The 23,439-nt window shown below is 43.9% G+C and overlaps 1 protein-coding gene across 3 annotated transcripts in view; it reads left to right on the top strand.

The window, feature by feature from the left end:
* Positions 1 to 2,864: 2,864 nt before the first annotated feature.
* Positions 2,865 to 23,439, top strand: part of cdip1 (cell death-inducing p53 target 1) — an 80,137-nt gene continuing 59,562 nt past the window's right edge. Inside the window, exon 1 of one of the 3 annotated variants that reach the window (XM_038819724.1) lies at positions 2,865 to 3,002. The gene's annotated coding sequence lies outside the window, so the exon portion shown is untranslated. Of the gene's footprint in view, positions 3,003 to 3,113; positions 3,450 to 23,439 lie in introns of those variants that run through there. The other 2 variants (XM_038819726.1, XM_038819725.1) reach the window with 2 other exon arrangements.

The raw sequence follows: 23,439 nt of genomic DNA, 5'->3' as shown, positions 1-23,439 counted from the left end.
GAAAACCTCAGAAGGAGAGAAGGAGGCCATTCTACTCTCCTGCACCTACCCTCTGAAAGAGTACCCTACCTATGCCCACTCTCCCGCCCTATCCTGTATGGCTGGTTTAGCACAGTGGGCTAAACAGCTGCCTTGTAATGCAGGACCATGCCAGCAGCGCGGGTTGAATTCCCGTACCGGTCTCCCAAAACAGGCGCCGGAATGTGGCAACTAGGGGCTTTTCACAGTAACTTAATTGAAGTCTACTTGTGACAATAAGCGAATATTATTTACCCCGTAACCCCACCCAACCTGCGTATCTTTGTACACTAAGGAGCAATTTAGCATAGCTAATCTACCTAGCCTGCACATCTTTGGACTGTGGGATGAAAACCGGAGCACCCGGAGGAAACCTACAAAGACACATGGAGAACATGCAAACTCCACACAGACAATCACCCAAGGACAGAACTGAACCCGGGTCCCTGGCACTGTGGGAAAGCAGTGCTAACCACTGTGCCACCATGGCAGATGGCCATTTGTTGGACGTAGCCCCCATGCCTCCTTGTGGGGAGCTGCCTTTTATTTTTCAGAGCCTGGAACATGGTCACCTCCAGCCAGATCTCTCCCTGGTCTGGAGTCAGGACCACTATCATTCAGGAATCACTGTTCAGGAATCCACACCTCCATCAGTGCAGGTTCATGGGCTGGTGGAAGAGAGGACATGGGCAGCCAAGGCGAGCAGAATCAGGGTGTACTGAATGTCGGAGGAATTATCTGGTGGATTGCATCCAGGCCAAAGCCATTGAGGGTCCATAAAAAGTGGTGTTCTGGCCCAGAGAATTAGAGGTGGCTCAGAGATAATCCTTGTTCAGACAGAATTTATCACCAGTGGCAGGCGGGCCCCAAAACCTCACTCAGAGCTTCAGCTCCACAACCATCCAGACACACCATGATGTTCCACCCTGCCACCTGGAGGATGTTCGAATTCTATGTGGAGGGCTCTCCTTTGTGTATTGGGGATGTGCTATCAAAGGTGATGCACTTGGTAGTCCCATGCAATAGACTGTTAAGTTGATTTACGGACTCTAGGGTCACCAGTGATTTCTGTGGCCTCAAGGAACCTGTGTTTCTATATAGAGTGTGAGGTGTTGTGCGTCTTCCATTTTCTGAGGGGACAATCAATCTAATAACTTCACAAAAGGCAGTATAAGACCATAAGACATAGGAGCAGAATTAGGACACTCGGCCCATCAAGTCTGCTCCGCCATTCAATCATGGCTGACACTCTGTGATTATGCCTCCACAGCCTTCTGCGGCAAAGAGTTCCACAGATTCACCACCCTCTGGCTGAAGAAATTCCTCTCATATCTGTTTTAAAGGATCGTCCTTTTAGTTTGAGATTGTGTCCTCTGGTTCTAGTTTTTCCAACCAGTGGAAACATCCTCTCCACTTCCACTCTATCCAGGCCTTGCAGTATCCTGTCAGTTTTGATAAGATCCCCCTTCATCCTTCTAAACTCCCAAGTACAGACCCAGAGTCCTCAACCACTACTCATATGACAAGCTCTTCATTCCAGGAATCATTCTTGTGAACCTCCTCTGGACCCTTTCCAAGGCCAGCACATCCTTCCTTAGATATGGGCTCATATAAGCTGGAAAGTTCCATGGGGAAACAGTTTTGACTATTGTGACATTTTAGAAGCTTATTTGTTATCTGCAAATCCGTTCATATTCTCCTTCCCCTCTCCCCACAAATAGTGAGAAAATGAAAATGGAAAATGCTGCAAACACAGGGCAAATCTGAAGCCTCTGTGGTGAGAGGAGCAAGAGTTAACCTTTCAGGTCTATAACCTATCAACAGAATTGTGGGCCTGAAAGCATTGACCCACAGATGATGCTTGACCTCCTGAATGTTAGCAGCAATTTCCATTTTACTTTTAAATTTGCTAACATCTGTTGTAGCGGGCTTCCAGTCACCCCAGTTTCAAATCCAATCCTTACAATAGTTGTTTCCTTTTGTAAACGGCTGATAATCAATTGCTGGACTTAATTATCTGTTTTTGAATGAAATGGTGGATGAATCACAGAAACACAACTGCATTTTGTTTCAAAAAATTTGTAAAAGTGCATGCATGACATAACAGCTTCTTTACTGTAAATTCTATTATTTCTATAACAGTTCAAATTGATATGACTCTGAGTGCAATGCAGTTCAGTTTCTTTCAATAAAGTATGTGGCATTCTGAGATGCATCATTGCACTTACTATTACAGGTTATATTTGCAGAAACATCAGTGCTGCCTTCTGTCAGTGAGACTAGTTGCACATGAACAATGTCATGCAGGTGGGGATGGGTGGGCGCATGCGCAAACAGCACATCTTCGGCTCCAAGGAGCACGGATGAAAATGAAAATCGCTTATTGTCACGAGTAGGCTTCAATGAAGTTACTGTGAAAAGCCCCTAGTCACCACATTCCGGCGCCTGTCCGGGGGGGCTGGTACGGGAATCAAACCGTGCTGCTGGCCTGCTTGGTCTGCTTTAAAAGCCAGCGATTTAGCCTTGTGAGCTAAACCAGCCCCTATTGATGCGGAGGGCAGGAGAGCAGCTTGGTGAGCAAACTGTAAACAATCTGAAATGATATTTTAAAAAATACACCATGGTTTCGGAGGCGGGGGGGGGGGGGGGTGCTGACCCTTTTATCATCAAAACCAAAATTACGACAAGAACAAATATATGTACACAGTAACCGTTAACTGGAACGAGAGAGGCTCGCTTACTTTGCTGGGCTCGGCGAGTATTTGGCTAGCGGTGTTTCCCGGGAGTTGTAGTTTTTCGGACCCAGGCCGTTCGTCACTTCCTGCGGCCAGCGGCGGCCGGGAGAACTACAGTTCCCGGAGGGTACCCCCCACCCCGCCGCCCGCGCACTGAGACGATTTAGGCCTCTCACCTCCTTCCTGCCGCTGGTTCGGTTCCTCAGGCCCCGGAGGGGGTGGAAAAGAAGAGGTTCTCGGGAACAGGAGGTAAATAATTCCCTTTTGCAACTGCACCAGAACTTCGGTATGTGTCCTTTATTTCTCGTTCCAGAGGAGAAATGGAGGTGCATTACTTGATTGGCTTATACAGGAATGTTCAATGGCTTTCAACCGAGTGGTGTTGATTTTGATGCTTTGAGGGACGGTGAAGACTTTAACCTATTAATCCAGGCAGAAATGCAAATTAAAACATCCACGGCAAAATCTCTAATCGGAATAATTAAATGTCAGAATATTGGGTACAATGTAATGCCAGAATGATACCGCGGTAATGCAAATTTGGGTAATTTGTAAACAAACAATAGGTACCCAGTACTTTTCCATCAAAACCCTGCTCCTTTAACTTGATACACGATTTTATATTTTCTGTTCAGAATTTATTTGAGCAACGTAGGTTGATAACCACAATATCTGTTTCTAGATTCTTTGATAACGGTAAGTATAGCAGAGCTTTTTATTGTTTGGTCTGTGCGCATATTTCACATCTAAATTAATGTGACTTGATTATTTTTCCATCTGGCATTTTCAGTTGGGGATGTGCACCTGAATGTAAAATTTGGATGAACATGTGAAATTGATCTTTTTTGTGTGGACATTGCAGTTGGCTTTAAATGTTGCATTTAATTTCAAAGGTTGCTACATACTCTGGAACATTTGAAAGTTTAAAATTAAAATTGTATAGCTTGTTACCCTTATTCTATTTTTGGCACTTCCACATGTTGAAGCTCTTCAAACCTTTAAGAATCTTGTTAAATGATTTGCATAAATGATATATTTTGATTTCCAGTAGAAAGTTGTTTTTCAGCTGGATAAAATGTCTTGTCCTTCTCCAAGTCCTTCCATGGCTTCACTTCCTCCATATCTCTGTAACCCCCTCAAGTCCTACAACTCACCAAGATATGTGTGCACAGCTTATTGTAACCTCAATCTGCATTGTTTTATTTTTGATTGTTCCACCATTCTTGGCCATACCTTTAGTTGCCTAGGCCCTAAGCTCTGGAATTCCCCTCATAAACAACTCCATCTCTCTTTCCCCTTAAGATGATTTTTACAACCTAGCACTGTTACCGCTAGTTCTAGTATCTCCTTATATGCCTCTGTGTCAAATTTTATGGTACCACTCCTGTGAATTGTCTTCAAAAGTTTTGCTACATTTAAGGTGCTATACAAATGTATCTTAATGTTGCACATTTGAAAAGTAAGACTTGTGTTTTTTTAAGTCCCAAAGAGCTTGACACCCAATGTTTTTTTTAAAGTGTAAAAATATGTTGTAATGTTATACTTCAAAAGTACTCTATTGGCTGTAAAGTAATTTGGGATGTTCCAAGGTCTACATTTGGTGCTTGTTAACGGCACCTTTTTTTATGCGTATCTGATGTCCATCCCAAATTCACAATCATTTAAGTGCTTTTGATGAACAGTTGTTAACATGTAGGCAAATACAACAACCAGTTTGTGTAGCACAGCAAATACAATTATATATAAACAGCGCATAAAAGATTCACCAATGTATCTGTTGAGGAAAACTTGCTGTTCAGGGCTCTGAAAAGCCTCTCCAGTATCTACAACGCACCAGTAAGAGTATAACAGAATAAGGAAGACATTGTACTGTGGGAAAGAGGATGACCTTGCGGGGGCAAGGACAGGACCCATTTGGTTAAGAGTTGAGAAGCAAAAAGGGTATAGTCACACTACTGGGACTATTTTGGCTGCAAGTAGTAAGAGAGATAGGCAAACAAATTTGGTAGGAAATCAGAGATATGAAGGAACTACAGAGTGATGATATCGTGGGAATTAATTACTAAAATACCTATTGGGATAGTGTTAGAGTAAAAGGCAAGGAGGAAGAGGGGGAGAAATTTCTGAAATGTGTTCAGGAGAACTTCCTGGACCAGTGTGTTGTTAGTCCAACTTGGAAGCAAATATTGTTGGATCTGGTACTGGGGAATGAGGTGGACCAAATTTTGGTGGGGGAGCACTTGGGTAAGAGTGAACCTGGTATCATAACATTTAGACAAATAATGGATAAGAGCAAGAAACAATTTAAAGTACACAAGTAAATTGAAAAATAGTTAACTTCAAATGGGGTGAAAGGATAAGATGGAACAAAAAGTTGGCAGGAGAAACTGTAATGGAACATTGGGTGATCTTTAAGGAGGGGATGCTTTAGGTATAGGCTAGGTATGTTTCAACATGAAAAATAGGGGAACCAATGAGAACACCTTGGATAATGAGGGAGATAGAGAATGTGATTAAATAAAAAGTGTGCATGTGATGTCTGCTTGGTGAATTCTTCAAGCAAAAATAGGTTGAATCAAGAGTCCCTATAGTGCAGAAGGAGGCCATTCGGCCCATCACGTCTGCACCAATCCTTTGAATGAGCACTCTGCCCAATTGCGAGTGTCCACCCCGCCCTATCCCTGTCATCCCTGCTTTTGTACCATGTTTGCACCATGCGTGTCTTGAGGCACAGATCATTCCTTCCAACAGAGACCCAGGTTCATGGAGATGTTGTAGCAGTCCCAGCTTTCCACTTTTGATTTCCGATGCAATGTCATCATTCCCTGGGCTTTACCACTGGCAAGATGGTCAATGGCCTTGTTGATCTTTACCACAGTGGGCTCGCTGTTCAGCTTCTCCATGACAGGAAAGGCTGTGGCGGTGCTGAAAGCTTCATCAGTGATGATGTTGTCCGTTGTGTAGAATTCAATCTTGCATCTGCTTGCTGGATTGAGTGATAATCACCCCTGTCTTTGACTTCAAGGGACTGATCTGATTGCTGCTGGACCTTTGCCTCCATTTTGCAGAAGGAATTGGGGAGGCAATATTGGTTTAACGGTGCCATTCCAGAATGTTCAGAGGCAGAGAAACCTGGTGGTGCATTTTGATAAATATTTGAGGGGGCAGAGAGTACAAAACAAATTAGATCTTGTATGTAGGAATTACACAGTAATTGGTAGAACTCTTGCGAGTATTGGCAGGCAGAGAGATCTGCGCGTGCATGTCCACCGATCGCTGAAAGTGGCAATGCATGTGGATAAGGTGGGCAGGAAGGCATACAGCATGCTGGCCTTCATCGGTCGGGGCATTGAATATAAAAATTGGCAAGTCATGTTGCAGCTGCACAGGACCTGAGTTCGGCATCATTTGGAATATTGTGTACAATTCTGGTCGCCACACTACCAAAAGGATGTGGATGCTTTGGAGAGGGTACAGAAGCGGTTTACTAGGATGTTGCCTGGTTTGGAGGGCATTAGCTATGAGGAGAGGTTAGATAAACTCGGTCTGTTCTCACTGGAACAATGGAGGTTGAGAGGCAACCTCACAGAGTTCTACAAGATTGAGTGGCATGGACAGAGTGGATAGTCAGATGCTCTTTCCTCGGGTAGAAGAGTCAAGTGCTAGGGGACATAGGTTTAAAGTGCATGGGGAAAAGTATACAATAGATGTGCGAGGCAAGTTTTTTATTTTACACAGAGGGTGGTAAATATATGGAATGCGCTGCCTGGGGAGGTGGTGGGAGCAGGTACGATAGCGGCATTTAAGGGGCATCTAGACAAATCTATGAATAGGTTGGGAATGGAAGGATAGGCGCTCCTTGAGTGCGTACGGTTTTGGTTTAGGCAGGTACCATGGTCGGCGCAGGCTTGGAGGACCGAAGGGCCTGTTCCTGCGCTGTACTGTTCTTTGGGCTTCATGAATAGAGACATTGAGACCAAAAGAAACACTGAACCTTTATAAAGCACTTTTATGTGAGGGGGTTCCAGGGCCAAGAGATTTTAGTTAGAAGGTTAGGATGGAGAATCTGGGGTTATTTTCTTGGAGCAAAGGCGTTGAGGGGAAATTTGATAGAGGTTAACACGATTATGACCGGTTTGAACAAGGGAGACTGGGGAAAAACTCTTCCCATTAGCTAATACAAGGACTAGGAGACACGGATTTAAGGTTTTGTGCAAGAGATACAGGTGTAATGTGAAGAGAGTTTTTATTCAGTGAGTTGCACTGACCTGAACCCTTTGCCCACATGGATGACGGAAGCAGAGACTGTCGATGGTTTTTAAAAGGAAATGATCGCTTGAATCAAATAATCTCTTAAGGCAACGGAGGTAGAGCTGGCATGGACTAATTCGGCAGAATGATTGGACCGATATTTAGACCAATGTTTTGTTTCATTACGACAACCTTTAATAGTCGCTTTGCCTTTTGTTCTAGAACATAGAACATACAGCACAGAACAGGCCCTTCGGCCCACGATGTTGTGCCAAACTTTTGTCCTAGATTAAGAAATTAACCTAAACCCCATCATTCCACTGTAATCCATGTACCTAACCAATTGCCGCTTGAAGGTCCCTAATGTTTCCGACTCAACTACTTCCACAGGCAGTGCATTCTATGCCCCCACTACTCTAAAGGGTAAAGAACCTACCTCTGACATCCCCCCCCTATATCTTCCACCATTCACCTTAAATTTATGTCCCCTTGTAATGGTCTTGTCCATCCGAGGAAAAAGTCTCTGACTGTCTACTCTATCTATTCCCCTGATCATCTTATAAACCTCTATCATGTCGCCCCTCATCCTTCTCCGTTCTAATGAGAAAAGGCCCAGCACCCTCAACCTTTCCTCGTAAGACCTACTCTCCATTCTAGGCAACGTCCTGGTGAATCTCCTTTGCACCTTTTCCAAAGCTTCCACATCCTTCCTAAAATGAGGCTCCCAGAACTGCACACAGTACTCCAAAGGTGGCCTTGCCAAGCTTTTGTACAGCTGCATCACGGAAGTTTGATCGGTTGACGACAGGGAAAGCAGTGGGGTAGCTACGGAGGCTCGAGGGAGGCAATACGAGTATGGGGAGAAGGCAAGTTGTCTGGTTGCCCATCAGCTATGGCGACAGGCAGCGTCACGGGAAATTGTGCAAGGGGGGGGGATGGGAGGCTGGTGGTGTCGGAGCCGGAGAGAATTAACGAGGTGTTTGAGGCCTTCTATTGAGGCCTGTAATGGCCGAGCCTGGAGTGGGAGGAGGCAGGTATGGAGGGGTTCCTGAATGGGTTGGAGTGCAGGGAGTTGGAGGACAGGAAGCGCCAGCCATTAGAGGAGCCGCTGGGGTTGCAGGAGGTAATGGGAGTGGATTGGCACATCCATCTCGCTGAGCCCAAAGAAAGGACCCGATGGAGCGTGGGCCCTGCAGACCCATCCCGTTGCTGAATACGGACGTAGGGGTCTTGGCCAAGCTGTTGGCGGGACGGTGCGAGGGGTGTGTGCTGGAGGATCAGGCGGGGTTCGTGGCGGGCAGACAGCTCTCCAGCAATGCTAAATGAAATGAAAATCTCTTATTGTCACAAAAGGCTTCAAATGAAGTTACTTTGAAAATCCCCTAGTCGCCACATTCCAGCGCCTGTTCGGGGAGGCTGGTACGGGTTGGTTCTATTACATCTTTGTCACTTAATTTCTCCCGCCCTCTAACCTATCCCTGAGCTTTTCTGTAATCTGTTTGGTACCACATCTACCAGGTGAAGCATCCATTCCCTACAGAATCAGCATACTGTAGTTACTGTAGCATACAGTAGTACTTTCTCTACTTTCACAGAATCCATTGTGGCAAATCACCAAGGCCTCTTCAGATCTTTCCAAACTGTTGACCTATAGCACCTAAGAAAGATGCACTTTGATTATAATAATAATAGTCTTTATTTGTGTCACAAGTAGGCCTTTCATGATTAATACATCACAAAACACCTTTCAGCTAATGAAGTACTTTTGAAGTGTATTTGTTGCTGCTACAATGTGGAAAGGGAAGAAAAGTAGTAGCGTGAGATTGTCATCCTCTCCAGATCATAGAATCATAGAATTTACAGTGCAGAAGGGGCCCATTCGGCCCATCAAATCTGCACCAGCCCCTGGAAAGAGCACCCCGCTTAAGCCCACGCCTCCAACCTATCCCTGTAACCTAACCAAACCTTTTTGGACACTAAGGGCAATTTAGCATGGCCAATCCACCTAACCTGCACATCTTTGGACTGCGGGAGGAAACCCACGCAGACGAGGGGAGAACATGCAGACTCCGCAAAGGCAGTCAGTCAAGCCGGGAATCAAACCTCGGACCCTGGAGCTGTGAAGCAACAGTGCTAACCACTATGCTGCCATGCTGCCCAATTGTCATATTGCCATTCTGTCATTGTTGCTGAGTTGAAATTGCAGAGGCTCTTCCCAGTAATTTTGTGAGGCCACCTCCACCTGCAAGGTGGGGGATCGAGTATTAAAGTAGGGAAGTCTTGCTGCAACATATAGGCCATGGGTGGAACTACACCTGGGATAGTGTGTAAAGTTTTGCTCTGCTTATTTAAGGAGGTATATGCTTGCATTGGAGGCAGAGGCAGACAGGCAAGTGGAATTAAGGCCTCAATTAGATCAGCCATAATATTGAATGGCGGAGTGGGCTTGAGGGGGCCGAAAGACTTGGTCCTGCTCCTATTTCTTATGTTCTTTTGCTTATGGGATCTTTTTCATTCACTATAGAGGAAGTTTAACATTTATAAAATCTCTGGTAATGCAGCACTCCCTTTGTATTGCACTAAAGGGTCAACACACCGTATGTGGCGTTGACCTGAACAGTTTTAAGAGAATGAGAACTACCAAATCAAGCTACTCTCTATTATGTTGAATTTGGAAGCTAGCAATGACTAGAAATATAATTCTATGCCTGTTGGAACTCTCCTACAGTCTACAATATTTAATTGTAAACAGCATTATTTTCAGTGATAGAGCAATTAGTAACAAACTGCACTTAATCTTTTATATGAGCTAAATGTTATTGATTTTCTCAGGTTTATGCCATGAGTTTCCTAAAGCCGTAAATTTGAATTATTCTTCTGTATTGTTTATCTTGCCTAAAGTCTATCACCCACCTAGTCTTGTGTGAACTGAATCTCCTGCTTCACACTCTCTGGTAACTCTCAGTAATTGAGCAGAAATAAGATCGAAGGTGAAGCTCTGCTCCATTTGTATTTGATCAGTTGCTGAAAATCCACTGTGAATGCTGACTATGTAAAACAAATATAAATCAGTAGTAGGTCAGTAGTCTCAAACTGAAATTCAGTTTAACCTTTTGAATTTAATTTGGAACTTTAACAACTCAAAGAAGTTTGATTGAAACATGCAAGATCCTGAGGGGGGTCTGGACAGGGTGGATGTGGAGAGGATGTTTCCTCTTGTGGGAGAACCTAGAACTGGGGATCACTGCTTAAAAATAAGGGGTTGCTCATTTAAAATGGAGATGAGGCAAAATGTTTGCACTCCCGAGGGTTGTGAGTTTCTGGAGTTCTTCCTGAAAAGGCAGTGGAAACAGATTGAGTATTTTTAAGGTGGGGGTGGTACGTTCTGGGGTGCGTGGGATTCAGATTTGAGGTTACTATCAGGTTAGCCATGATTTTATTAAATAGTGGAGCAGGCTCGAGGGACAGAATGGCCTACTCCTGTTTCTTAGAACCATAGAATTCCTACAGTACAGAAGGAGGCCATTTGGCCCTGAGTCTCCATCGACCCTCTGAAAGATAACCCTACTCCCCTGCCCTATCCCTGTAATGCCACGTTACCTGTACATCTTTGGACACTCAGGGCAATTTTAGCATTGCCAATCCACCTAACCTATATAGAACATACAGTGCAGAAGGAGGCCATTCAGCCCATCGAGTCTGCACCGACCCAATTAAGCCCTCACTTCCACCCTATCGCCGTAATCTAATAACCCCTCCAAACCTCTTTTTTTTTTTTTTGGACACTTAAGGGCACTTTAGCATGGCCAATCCACCTAACCTGCACATCTTTGGACTGTGGGAGGAAACCGGAGCACCCAGAGGAAACCCACGCAGACACTGGGAGAACGTGCAGACTCCGCACAGACAGTGACCCAGCGGGGAATCAAACCTGGGACCCTGGTGCTGTGAAGCCACAGTGCTATCCACTTGTGCTACCATGCTGCCCTAAACTTGCACATCTTTGGACTGTGGGAGGACACCGGAGGAATCCCACGCAGACATATATGTAAACCGAACGTTGGTCAACACATGGCAAAAACTGGATGTCATGGCATTAAATAGTTCAGAGTTGATCAGTTGTAAGTGATTACCTGAATAGGGACTAGATTGGGTAAGCATTTCTAAGTTGGGCATGGTTCAAAGGTGTATAAAATTAGCAGTATGTGCTGTTAATGTTTTTGAACACGGGGAGAACGTGCAGACTCCGCAAATACAGTGACCCAAGCCGGGAATCGAACCCGGGTCACTGCCGCAGTGAAACAACAGTGCTAACCACTGTTGTACCGTGTCGATAAATGTTGGCAACAAATGCCGGCCGATGCTTACCCCTCATGAAAAATCTTTTTTCTTTTAAAGTGTAAATAGTGTATAACATTTTGAAATTTGGTCCGGAGATGGAAGGAGGTGTAGCATTTAGCCTCCAGTACACCTGGTTTTGTATTTAATGTGCCTGTAGCTTAAACGAGAACAAGTATTTTATTAACAATTTTTAAAAAACGATAAAAACTAAGTTGATTTTTTAAAAAATACAGATTTAGAGTACTCAATTATTTTTTCTAATTAAGAGACAATTTAGTGTGGCCAATCCACCAAACCTGCGCATATTTGCGTTGTGGGGGTGAAACCCACGCAGGCACAGGGAGAATGCCTTCAGATTTACCTTTCAGTATTCCTTTGTCTTGAATGCTTTCAAACCTCTACAGATACTCTGAAATCCAGCTTCCCAGTTGCTTCAGCTATTGCTTCACAGGCTGTAGTAAAATATCACAAACCTGCGAATCACTTTAGACATCTTTGGCTTTCACTAGCCTGCTTTCAGTAAACAGTACCCTGTTTCACTTCCAGTTTCTCTTTGTTACTTTGACGTCAGCCTTCCTTGAATGTCTCTACTTATTCTTGCTTCCATATCTAGTTGTTCTTTTGTTTCTGGTGTGCTTTTTATGAAATCATTTGCAGCTCCCTTGTCCTGCTTCTGGCAGAGCTGTTCTCTCTCTAGATTCCTGGTTCTATCTGCTAAAACAGAATCGCAATATCTGTCTCTCCTAAAGTGGCCCCTGATTGCTCAGCAACATCTCATTCTTTCCCCAAGCTAGTGTTTATTTTTTCCATTGTAAATTCACTCTCGGCACATTACAGCCATAGTTTGAACTGTAACCCCAAACCCCCATACACGCAAACACCTTTGTTTAACATGAATCTAACTAGAGTTTTATCCTTCCTTGCACAGAAACACTAAATTAAACTCGCTTAAATCTATATCTTATTTTTGATACCCAACAACACAAACGTATCACTTCTGCTTCTTCTTGACACTGGAACCATTTCTACATTCTTCCCAAATTACAGTGCCTCCAGTACACAATATTCCAGTTGAGCAAAGCAATGTTTTCTAAAGGTTTATCATTATTCCTTTTGTTTTTTTTGCATCTGTTTTTAAAGCCCAGGATCCCTTGTACCTTTTTAGCCACTTTGTCAACCTACCTTACCACCTTCAGGTCCCACTCTACTCCTGCGCCCTTTTTAGAATTATACCTTTTGATTTGAATTGCTTTTCCTCATCATTCCTAACGACAATGTTGAGTTAGTAAGTGGTACAGGTTTGGTTAGTGGTCAAGGACCGGGAGGTTGTGACTGAGTGTCGGACTATCGATGCTGAGGAGGTCGTGGATAGCACATTCAGTGAGTTGGTCACACCGCAGATTAGGATTGGTGAGGGAGACCGGGAATGGGTGACCAAAAGGCAGAGAAAGAGCAGGAAGGCAGTGCAGGTGTCCCCTGCGGTCATCTCCCTCCAAAACAGGTATACGTTTTGGATACTGTTGGGGGTGATGACTCACCAGGGGAAGGCAGTAGTAGCCAGGCTCATGGCACCGTGGCTGGCTCTGCTGCACAGAAGGGCGGGAAAAAGACTGGCAGGGCTATAGTTATAGGGGATTCAATTGTAAGGGGAGTAGACAGGCGTTTCTGTGGTCGAAAACGAGACTCCCGAATGGTATGTCGCCGCTCGGGTCAGGGATGTCTCCGATCGGCTGCAGGACATACTGAAGGGGGAGGGTGGACAGCCAGTTGTCGTGGTGCATATAGGCACCAACGATATAGGTTTTAAAAAAGGGATGAGGTCCTACAATCAGAATTTAGGGAGTTAGGAGATAAGTTTAAAAAGTAGGACCTCAAAGGTAGTAATCTCAGGATTGCTACCAGTGCCACGGGACAGTCAGAGTAGAAACTCAAGAATAGTCAGAATGAATACGTGACTTGAGAGATGGTGCAGGAGGGAGGGGGTTCAGATTTTTGGGACATTGGAACCGGTTCTGGGGGTGGTGGGACCATTACAAACCGGATGGTCTACACCTGGGCAGGACTGGAACCAATGTTCCAGTCTTTTGCTAACACTGTTGGGGAGGTTTTAAACTAATGTGGCAGGGGGATGGGAACCAGATTAGGAAGTTAGAGGTCAGTAAAGAAGCAGCAACTAACGCCAGTAAGGTACGAGATAATAAACTCAATGTGACTAAGGGGAAGAGTAGACAGGGAAGAGTTGATGAACGCAAAGGAACAGGTGGTCTGAGGTGCATTTGTTTTAACGCGAGAAGTGTAGCCGGTAAGGTAGATGAACTTAGGGCTTGGATCAGTACCTGGGAATATGATAGAACATAGAACAGTACAGCACAGAACAGGCCCTTCGGCCCTCAATGTTGTGCCGAGCCATGATCACCCTACTCAAACCCACGTATCCACCCTATACCCGTAACCCAACAACCCCTCCCTTAACCTTACTTTTATTAGGACACTACGGGCAATTTAGCATGGCCAATCCACCTAACCCGCACATCTTTGGACTGTGGGAAGGAAACCGGAGCACCCGGAGGAAACCCACGCACGCAGGGGGAGGACGTGCAGACTCCACACAGACAGTGACCCAGCCGGGAATCGAACCTGGGACCCTGGAGCTGTGAAGCATTTATGCTAACCACCATGCTACCCTGCTGCTATACCCTGGTATTACTGAGACTTGGTTGAGGGAAGGGCAGGACTGGCAACTGAATATCCCAGGGTATAGATGCTTCAGGAGGGATAGAGAGGGAGGTAGAAGGGGGGGGGGGGGGTGGAGTTGCATTACTCGTCAGAGATGATATCACAGGTGTGATTAAGGAGGGCATGATAGAGGATTCGAGCACTGAGGCAATATGGGTGGAGCTAAGAAATAAGGGTGCAGTAACATTGTTGGGACTTTATTACAGGCCTCCCAAAAGCGAGCATGAAGTAGAGGTACAAATATGCAGACAGATTATAGAAAAATGTCGGAGCAATAGGGTGGTTGTGATGGGAGATTTTAATTTCCCCAATATTGAATGGGATTCGTGTAGTGTTGGAGGTGCAGATGGAGCAGAGTTTGTAAGGAGCATCCAGGAGAGTTTTTTAGAGCAGTATGTAAATAGTCCAACTCGGGAAGGGGCCATACTGGACCTGGTATTAGGGAATGATCCCGGCCAGGTGGTTGATGTTTCAGTTGGTGATTACTTTGGGAATAGCGATCACAATTCCGTAAGCTTTCGAATACTCATGGACAAGGACAAGAATGGTCTGAAAGGAAGAGTGCTAAATTGGGGAAAGGCAGAGTATAACAAAATTCGGCAGGAGCTAGGGAATGTGGATTGGGAGCAGCTGTTTAAGGGTAAATCCACATTTGAAATGTGGGAGTCTTTTAAGGAAAGGTTGATTAGAGTGCAGGACAGACATGTTCCTGTGAAAATGAGAGATAGAAATGGCAAGATTAGGGAACCATGGATGACGGGTGAAATTGTGAGACTAGCTAAGATGAAAAAGGAAGCATTCTTAAGATCGAGGCAACTCAAAACTGATGAAACTTTGGAGGAATATCGGGAAAGTAGGACGAATCTAAAACGTGCAATAAAGAGGGCTAAAAGGGGTCATGAAATATCTTTGGCTAACAGGGTTAAGGAAAATCCCAAAGCCTTTTATTCGTATGTAAGGAGCAAGAGGGTAACTAGAGAAAGGATTGGCCCACTCCAAGACAAAAGAGGGAATTTATGCGTGGAGTCAGAGGAAATGGGGTGAGATTCTTAATGAGTACTTTGCATCGGTATTCACAAAGGAGAGGGACAAGACGGATGTTGAGGCGAGGGATGGATGTTTAAATACTCTACGTCAAGTTGTCATACGGAAGGGGGAAATTTTGGGTATTCTAAAAGACATTAAGGTGGACAGGTCCCCAGGACCGGATGGGATCTATCCCAGGTTACTGAGGGAAGCGAGGGTCGAAATAGCTGGGGCCTTAACAGATATCTTTGCAGCATCCTTGAGCATGGATGAGGTCCCGGAGGACTGGAGAATTGCTAATGTTGTCCCTTTGTTTAAGAAGGGTAGCAGGGAAAATCTAGGGAATTATAGACCTGTGAGCTTGACGTCAGTGGTAGGCAAACTGTTGGAGAAGATACTGAGGGATAGGATCTATTCACATATGGAAGAAAATAGACTTATCAGTGATAGGCAGCATGGTTTTGTGCAGGGACGGTCATGTCTTACAAACCTAATAGAATTCTTTGAGGAAGTGACAAAGTTAATTGATGAGGGAAGGGCTGCAGATGTCATATACATGGACTTTAGTAAGGCGTTTGATAAGGTTTCCCATGGCAGGTTGATGGAAAAAGTGAAGTTGTATGGGGTTCAGAGTGTACTGGCTAGATGGATAAAGAACTGGCTGGGTAACAGGAGACAGAGAGTAGTGGTGGAAGGGAGTGTCTCAAAATGGAGAACGGTGACTAGTGGTGTTCCACAGGGATCTGTGCTCAGACCACTGTTGTTTGTGATCTACATAAATGACCTGGAGGAAAGTATAGGTGGTCTGATTAGCAAGTTTGCAGATGATACTAAGATTGGTGGAGTTGCAGATAGTGAGGAGGACTGTCAGAGAATACAACAAAATATAGATAGATTGGAGAGTTGGGCAGAGAAATGGCAGATGGAGTTCAATCCAGGCAAATGCGAAGTGATGCTTTTTGGAAGATCTAATTCAAGAGCGCACTATATGGTCAATGGAAGGGTCCTGGGGAAAATTGATGTACAGAGAGATCTGGGAGTTCAGGTCCATTGTACCCTGAAGGTGGCAACGCAGGTTGATAGAGTGGTCAAGAAGGCATACAGCATGCTTGCCTTCATCGGACGGGGTATTGAGTACAAGAGTCGGCAGGTCATGTTACAGTTGTATAGCACTTTGGTTAGGCCACATTTGGAATACTGCGTGCAGTTCTGGTCGCCACATTACCAGAAGGATGTGGATGCTTTGGAGAGGGTGCAGAGGAGGTTCACCAGGATGTTGCCTGGTATGGAGGGTGCTAGCTATGAAGAAAGGTTGAGTAGATTAGGATTGTTTTCATTGGAAAGACTGAGGTTGAGGGGGGACCTGATTGAGGTCTACAAAATTGAGAGGTATGGACAGGGTGGATAGCAACAAGCTTTTTCCAAGAGTGGGGGTGTCAGTTACAAGGGGTCACGATTTCAAGGTGAGAGGGGTAAAGTTTAAGGGAGATGTGCGTGAAAAGTTTTTTACGCAGAGGGTTGTGGGTGCCTGGAACGCTTTACCAGCGGAGGTAGTAGAGACGGGCACGATAGCGTCATTTAAGAGGCATCTAGACAGGTATATGAACGGGCGGGAACAGAGGGAAGTAGACCTTGGAAAATAGGAGACAGGTTTAGATAAAGGATCTGGATCGGTGCAGGCTGGGAGGGCCGAAGGGCCTGTTCCTGTGCTGTAATTTTCTTCGTTCTTGTTCTATAAGGGAACCTAAGATGCGGGTCAGAGGAACTTCAACCTTTGCCGTTATCCAATAAGTTTGAGATTCTTTGTTGCCTGTGTGGATGGAATAACGTGATGTGTATAAATCTGAAACTGGAGTATTCATAATAATCTCTATTATTGTCACAAGTAGGCTTACATTAACACTGCAATGAAGTTACTGTGGAAAGCCCCTAGTCACCACACTCTGCCACCTGTTTGGGTACACTGAGGGAGAATTTAGAATGTCCAGTTCACCTAACAAGCCTGTCTTTTCAGGACTTTTGGGAGTAAACCAGAGCACCCAGAAGAAACCCACACAGACATGGGTGAACGTGCAGACTCCACGCAGACAGTGACACAAGCCGGGAAATGACCCTGGTGCTGTGAAGCAACAATGCTAAAACACTGCTACCGTGCCGCCCATTTAAACCTGAAGTCAGTTACATAGGCATGAGGTGTGAGTTGGCTACGATATATTGCAAAAGTAGATCGACGTGACAGTAGAAAAGCAATGACAAACTTTTTTTTAAATTCCTAATTTCCGATGAATCTATATTCTGTTGAGAAATTTAAAACTCCAAAGGAAAAATGATCCAGCAATCTAAAGATGGGGAAGGATAGTAATAAATTTAAAATATTACGAAGGTAGGTAGTAAACCTGAGGATTAGGAGAGTTATAGATATCAGGAAAGAAGGACCAAAAATTAATAAAGGAAAAATTAGAACCAGAGTAAGCTAGCAAGAAATATAAAAGCAGTTTTAAGACCTTCTACAAGTTTACAAATGAAAAATGAAATGAAAATCGCTTATTGTCACGAGTAGGCTTCAATGAAGTTACTGTGAAAAGCCCCTAGTTGCCACATTCCGTGCCTGTCCGGGGAGGCTGGTACGGGAATCGAACCGTGTTGCTGGCCTGCTTGGTCTGCTTTAAAAGCCAGCGATTTAGCCCAATGTGCTAAACCAGCCCCTGAGAACAGCACAGTGAAAGTAAATGCACGCCCCTTACAGGCTGAGATTAGAGAAATAACGAGAATAAGAAAATTGTTGTTGGCCTTCAAATACACTGAAATGCAATTAAATTTGTTGTAAAGCAATTATCTATGAAGGCTAATTCAATATGTTCTATGTTTAACGATCTGGTAGTTTTATGTCATTGGTATAAATCTGTGCAGTTTTGTACGTGCTCGCTTGCTAGTTTTTAAATAAATTAATCCAGTTAGCTCGGAATCGAAGCTCCGGGGACCACGGTAGGACAGTGGTTAGCACTGTTGCTTCACAGCGCCAGGAACCTGGGTTCGATTCCTGGCTTGGGTGTATGTGCAGAGTCTGCACGTTCTCCCTGTGTCTGGATGGGTTTCCTCCGGGTGCTCTGAGTTCCTCCCAGAAGTCCCGAAAAGATGTGCTTATTAGGTGAATTGGACATTCTGAATTCTCCCAGTGTTAATGTAAACCTACTTGTGACACTAATAAAGATTATTATTATTATTATTACAACTGAAGTGCAGTGCATTACTATCAGTTATTATCAGTTCTAAAGTGACTGGAGGGGAAATATAGTGCAAAGGGCACTACAAATCTATGACTTTTAAACCCGAAAAGATATGCGATGGAATACGATTCTAGTTCGCAAAGACCATAAGACTTGGAGCAGAAGTAGGCCAATCGGCCCAGAGAGTCTGCTCCATCACTTAATGAGATCATGGCTGATCTGATATCCTCAACTCCACTTTCCTGCCTTATCCCCATAACCCTTGATTCCCATGCTGATTAAAAATCTGTGTCTCAGCCTTGAAACAGACTTAATAACCCAACCTCTACAGCCCTCTGCAGTAAAGAATTCCACAGTTTTACTCCTCTCCGAAAGAAGAAATTCCTCCTCATCTCGGTATTAAATGGGCAACCCCTTATAATCATCAGATTGTGCTGTCTGGTCCTGGACTCTCCCATAAGGAGAAACAACCTCTCCACATCTTTCTGTACTTGGGTGTAAGGTAGGACTGTTACACAAGGAGACTGTTTACTAAGTAGGGTTCCATTACACAAGCTGAAATAGTGCAATTGATATCATCGTAATGGAAGTGTTGAGGCCCCAGACATTAATCTGATGACAAAATGACACATGACTATTTTCTATTTCTGAAACTAAAAATATGTTTGGCAACTACATGCATTCATGTAGCAGTGTTCTTTTCAGATAATGGCAGGCAATTTTGTTCTTTTTAACTAATTTGGGGAGTTTTTATTGCATTAAATCAGAGGCTTTGAAGAAAAAGTTTAAACTTTAGCAGAGATGTTATCTGTTTTCCTCTTGGCTGCAGAATGTTGCCTTTAGGGACGGGCAAAATAGTGAGGGAGTGGAGAAAGTCCTGCGTTTGTACAAAACGCCGTGATTCACCATTCGTAGTTTGGAACTAAAGTGCTACGGTTTGCACTTCATTCTGATGGAGTTGACTATCATCTTCAGTCACCACTCTCAAGCAAACAAATGTGTTACTTGCACAAAATCTGCATTTTCTGATCATTTTTGACAGTATAAATTAGTTGTTTGGATATTGCCAATGCTAATATTAATCGTAGATGTTACTGCTATGTTTACAGTTTTTAGAATATTAAACAAATGTTGCTAAAGTCAGGCTATAAATAGATCTGTAACACACACAGCTGTTTAATACCAAATGTATTGCAAAACTAAGAGTCCTAAAGGACCCAGAAAAACATATTTTACTGCACACAGTAGCCAGATATATGTGACCATAGAAAGCCAATGTGTTGGTACATGTTAATTAACCACTTGAATCGCATTGCAAGTTAACAAGTCAGAATGGAGCTTTACTGTAATAAATAGTGTTTGTGCTGTATCCCAACTGTTACAATGCGGCAATGTCGCAATGCTGAAATGCCAGTTTATAATATGGAAGCAAAAGAGTTGTTCCTTTCTGAAGACGCTAGCTGAATAACTAAATCTTTATCACCTGAGAGATGAGGAATAAATTGAAGATTAATACCTTGTACTTTGGATGGTTATACTAAAGGGACTGGGTTGTATTAAAGGACACTGATGGGGATTTAGATACTAAGCAGGATTTGGTGAAAGAGGTACATGTTGAAGAGACTCAAAGATTAGATTTAGGAAGAAATCTGAGAGCAGCAGTTTGATGGAGATGGGGAATCCAGAAGGAGCAAAAAAGGTGATGGCACGTATGAAGGCTTGGAAGATGTATCACAGGTAGGTGGAATAAGATATCACATTTGTTAATTTTTATGTGATTCTGCTTTAATAGCACATTTGTATTGGATCTGGTGTACACCTTAAAGTCGTGATATTTATATTAAGGTTAGTTCGAGTCAGGCCTTGTGTAGCGACTCGTAGAGTGATCAGTGCCATCTTGGCGCAAGTATGGTTGAAAGGTATTTAATTGTGTTTGAGGGCACATTGGCCTTGCTTGGGAAAAAAAAGTACAGTATGTAGCATTGGACAGAAGCAATGAGGCAATTGTAAAGTAATTTGAGATAGGAAGCTATCAACTTTAGAAATAAAATTGAGTTTTCAAAATGTTTTAAGGCCAGAGACTGTGAGGATTCTATATTGGTCCAGCGCTTGGGCTACCCCCTACAATAGTGAGACCAATTCATGGTAGAGCTGACTGAATCAAGCAAAGTGCGATACCTTTAACTGCTGCAGGGTAACTCGGACTAGAAAGTAGCATCTTGGGAAATATGGAAAGACGCTTGGCAACCCGAATCAAAGGCTGAAATCAGTGCAAGTTGCCTCCTAACTTTATGGTCATTCAAACAAAGGTTAAGAGCTTGTATGCCGATTTGCAGAATGAGCACAAAGCTTCAGCGCTGGTCATGCTTCATTTGAGCATTCCAAGAAATGCTGCTATTTATATAACACTAAAATAACTAACAAAGCAGCTAAATGCCAATACGGAAGAAGCTGATGAATTTTCTGCCTATTTGAAGAGAATCATTGAAAGTCTTTAATACTGGTGACAGCTTCATTGGAAGGATGCCACAGAAAATATATATATCTCCAAAGAGGAGATGGTGCTGCTAGGATTTAAACTTGCCAAAGATTGTGACTGTTCTGTTTGATGGGAACACTACAGGAGATTTCAAGATTAAGGGGCAGCACGGTAGCATGGTGGTTAGCATAAATGCTTCACAGCTCCAGGGTCCCAGGTTCGATTCCTGGCTGGGTCACTGTCTGTGTGGAGTCTGCATGTCCTCCCCGTGTGTGCGTGGGTTTCCTCCGGGTGCTCCGGTTTCCTCCCACAGTCCAAATATGTGCGGGTTAGGTGGATTGGCCATGCTAAATTGCCCGTCGTGTCCTAAAAAGTAAGGTTAAGGAGTGGGTTGTTGGGTTACGGGTATAGGGTGGATACGTGGGTTTGAGTAGGGTGATCATTGCTCGGCACAACATCGAGGGCCGAAGGGCCTGTTCTGTGCTGTACTGTTCTATGTTCTATGTTCTAAGCCCTTTGTCATGTACCAGTTTGAGAAGGGTTATTCCAAGGAACATCTGCACATCATAATGGTATTCAAATAAGAGCGCTTGGATGACAGAGGCACTTTTTCATGAATGGTTCTCTCTATACCATCCCCACTTGGAGGGAATATTGCCCCTCGTGATATTCCTTATATAATGCCCATGGCATCCTATCAACCTTAATGACTTGTCTGAAAATATGTAGGTAATTTTCCTGCCACCCAACACTACTTCATTGCTACAACCTATGAATCAGGAGGCAATGGCAGCATTCAAGGCTGCCAGCTGATGCCGTCCCAGCTCACCAAGGCAAGGATGGTGAGAATCTGCCAACAGCCAGAAATCTCAGCATGCCAATTAGATCCTCTAGCTGTCAACAATATCGCTGATGTTTGGGATAAAGTTACAACACGTATATGAATTGTATGGTGGAAAGTGTGGCTCGAGTGAGTCAGAGATTACAGAGGATTTCATAATGCTGACCCCGAAGTTCAGTGTGAAGTCATCACTCAGGCGAGTGGTGGAACTGCTTGAGTCCTATGGAGAGCAGTTGTCATGTGAAGATTTAATACAGCTAGCAGTGTCATTAGCTACCTGCTCAAGGATGTCTCTTAGTTCGCGTAGTTCATATGCATTAGTGGCTATTCCTAATGGTGGTATCATTATTCCCATCATTTGTGCCCATGTCATAACACTTTGTGTCGTTCTGTGATGGAGATGGTCCTGCAGCTGCTGGACGTGATGTACATAAGGGACTACATATCCAAAATAGCAGGAGTCGTCCCAATTTTCTGGTGTGGCCACAGATAAAATACGTGCCGTTATATGTGGTCAGGTTTCCTTTACTATCAGTCATCATTAGTCTAATCGATCCCCTTCCCAAGAGCCCCCACTAGTTTGATTTTCAACTCCTGAGCAATCAAAGATGAATAGTCCTTTAGCTGTTAGGTGGAACATAGGGGGTTGCCAATTCAAGGTCTGATCACACTGACTCATGCTTACTGAGTGGGTCCCATATGTTTTATGATTCTTAAAGCATATACTTCCTTTTGGGACTCCAGTATAATTGGGAAGGATCAACCAGGGCGGTTGACGTGTGACATTAAACCTAGGCACCAACCATTTCTCAAACCTATTCATATCGTATCCAGCTAATCTCCAATCTAACATATTCTGAGTATCTTCACCACGTCCTGTACTATTTTGCCTTGGAGCCCATTCTGCTATCTCTTTACTGGTGAATGGGATAGGTCGCACAGGGAAGCCCTTTCCCAAGCATCTGGGAATTTGTGTACAAACCCAACAACTGAATTTATTTACCCTCTCTGCGTATGAGTGAGACATGTATATTAAGGTGTTAGTATGCAGTTTACACTCTACATAATGTTGGATTAATATGATAATATAAAAACCATCAACGGCGTCATTCTCTTCAGGTCAGCGTTTCGTTAGTACTCTCCAAGTTCCGTATGATGTAGTTTACACGAGTTGCGTGGATCCCATCTGGCTTTTATTTTACTTTAACGGCTGTTCGGGTTGTTAGCAGCACTTGGTAGGGTCCATTCCACCAAGGAGAAAAATAATCTTTATTTAGTGCTTTCACATATTCTTGATCTCCAGGTTTAAAGGGTGTGTATTTCCCTCTTTTGGATGCATCTGAGCCTGTCGCACCTTTTCATGTTTTTTTTATTTCCAGCCGTTTCACACATGGCCTGGGCATATTTTGGTGATGGTGATGCCGCATCTGTCCATATTAAGGCTACTGCCACTGGAGTCATTGGGGATATAGTTCCAGTTGTCATGGGACATTCCATTAATATCTCATATGAGGTTAAACCCGTATTACGATTTCTCAGGGCATACATTACTATGGGTATGGCATCTGGCCATAGCAGCCCATTTTGTTGACACTTTTGTAACTGCAGTTTTAATTATTCCATCCACCCTTTCCACCATTCCTGAGGATTGTGGCTGATATGGTATATGCAATTTCCAATCAAATCCCATGGCTTCTGTGAGGGCTTTGGTCAATTTGCTAGTGAAATGAGTTTCCCTGTCACTGTTAATACCCATTGGTATCCCAATTCCAGGATATTCGTCCT

This window comes from Scyliorhinus canicula, chromosome 15 (genome assembly GCF_902713615.1).
Source record: "Scyliorhinus canicula chromosome 15, sScyCan1.1, whole genome shotgun sequence".
NCBI classification, from domain to species: Eukaryota; Metazoa; Chordata; class Chondrichthyes; order Carcharhiniformes; family Scyliorhinidae; genus Scyliorhinus; species Scyliorhinus canicula.
Note: the sequence above shows the minus strand (reverse complement) of the source record. Positions and strands in the feature narration are given on the sequence as shown.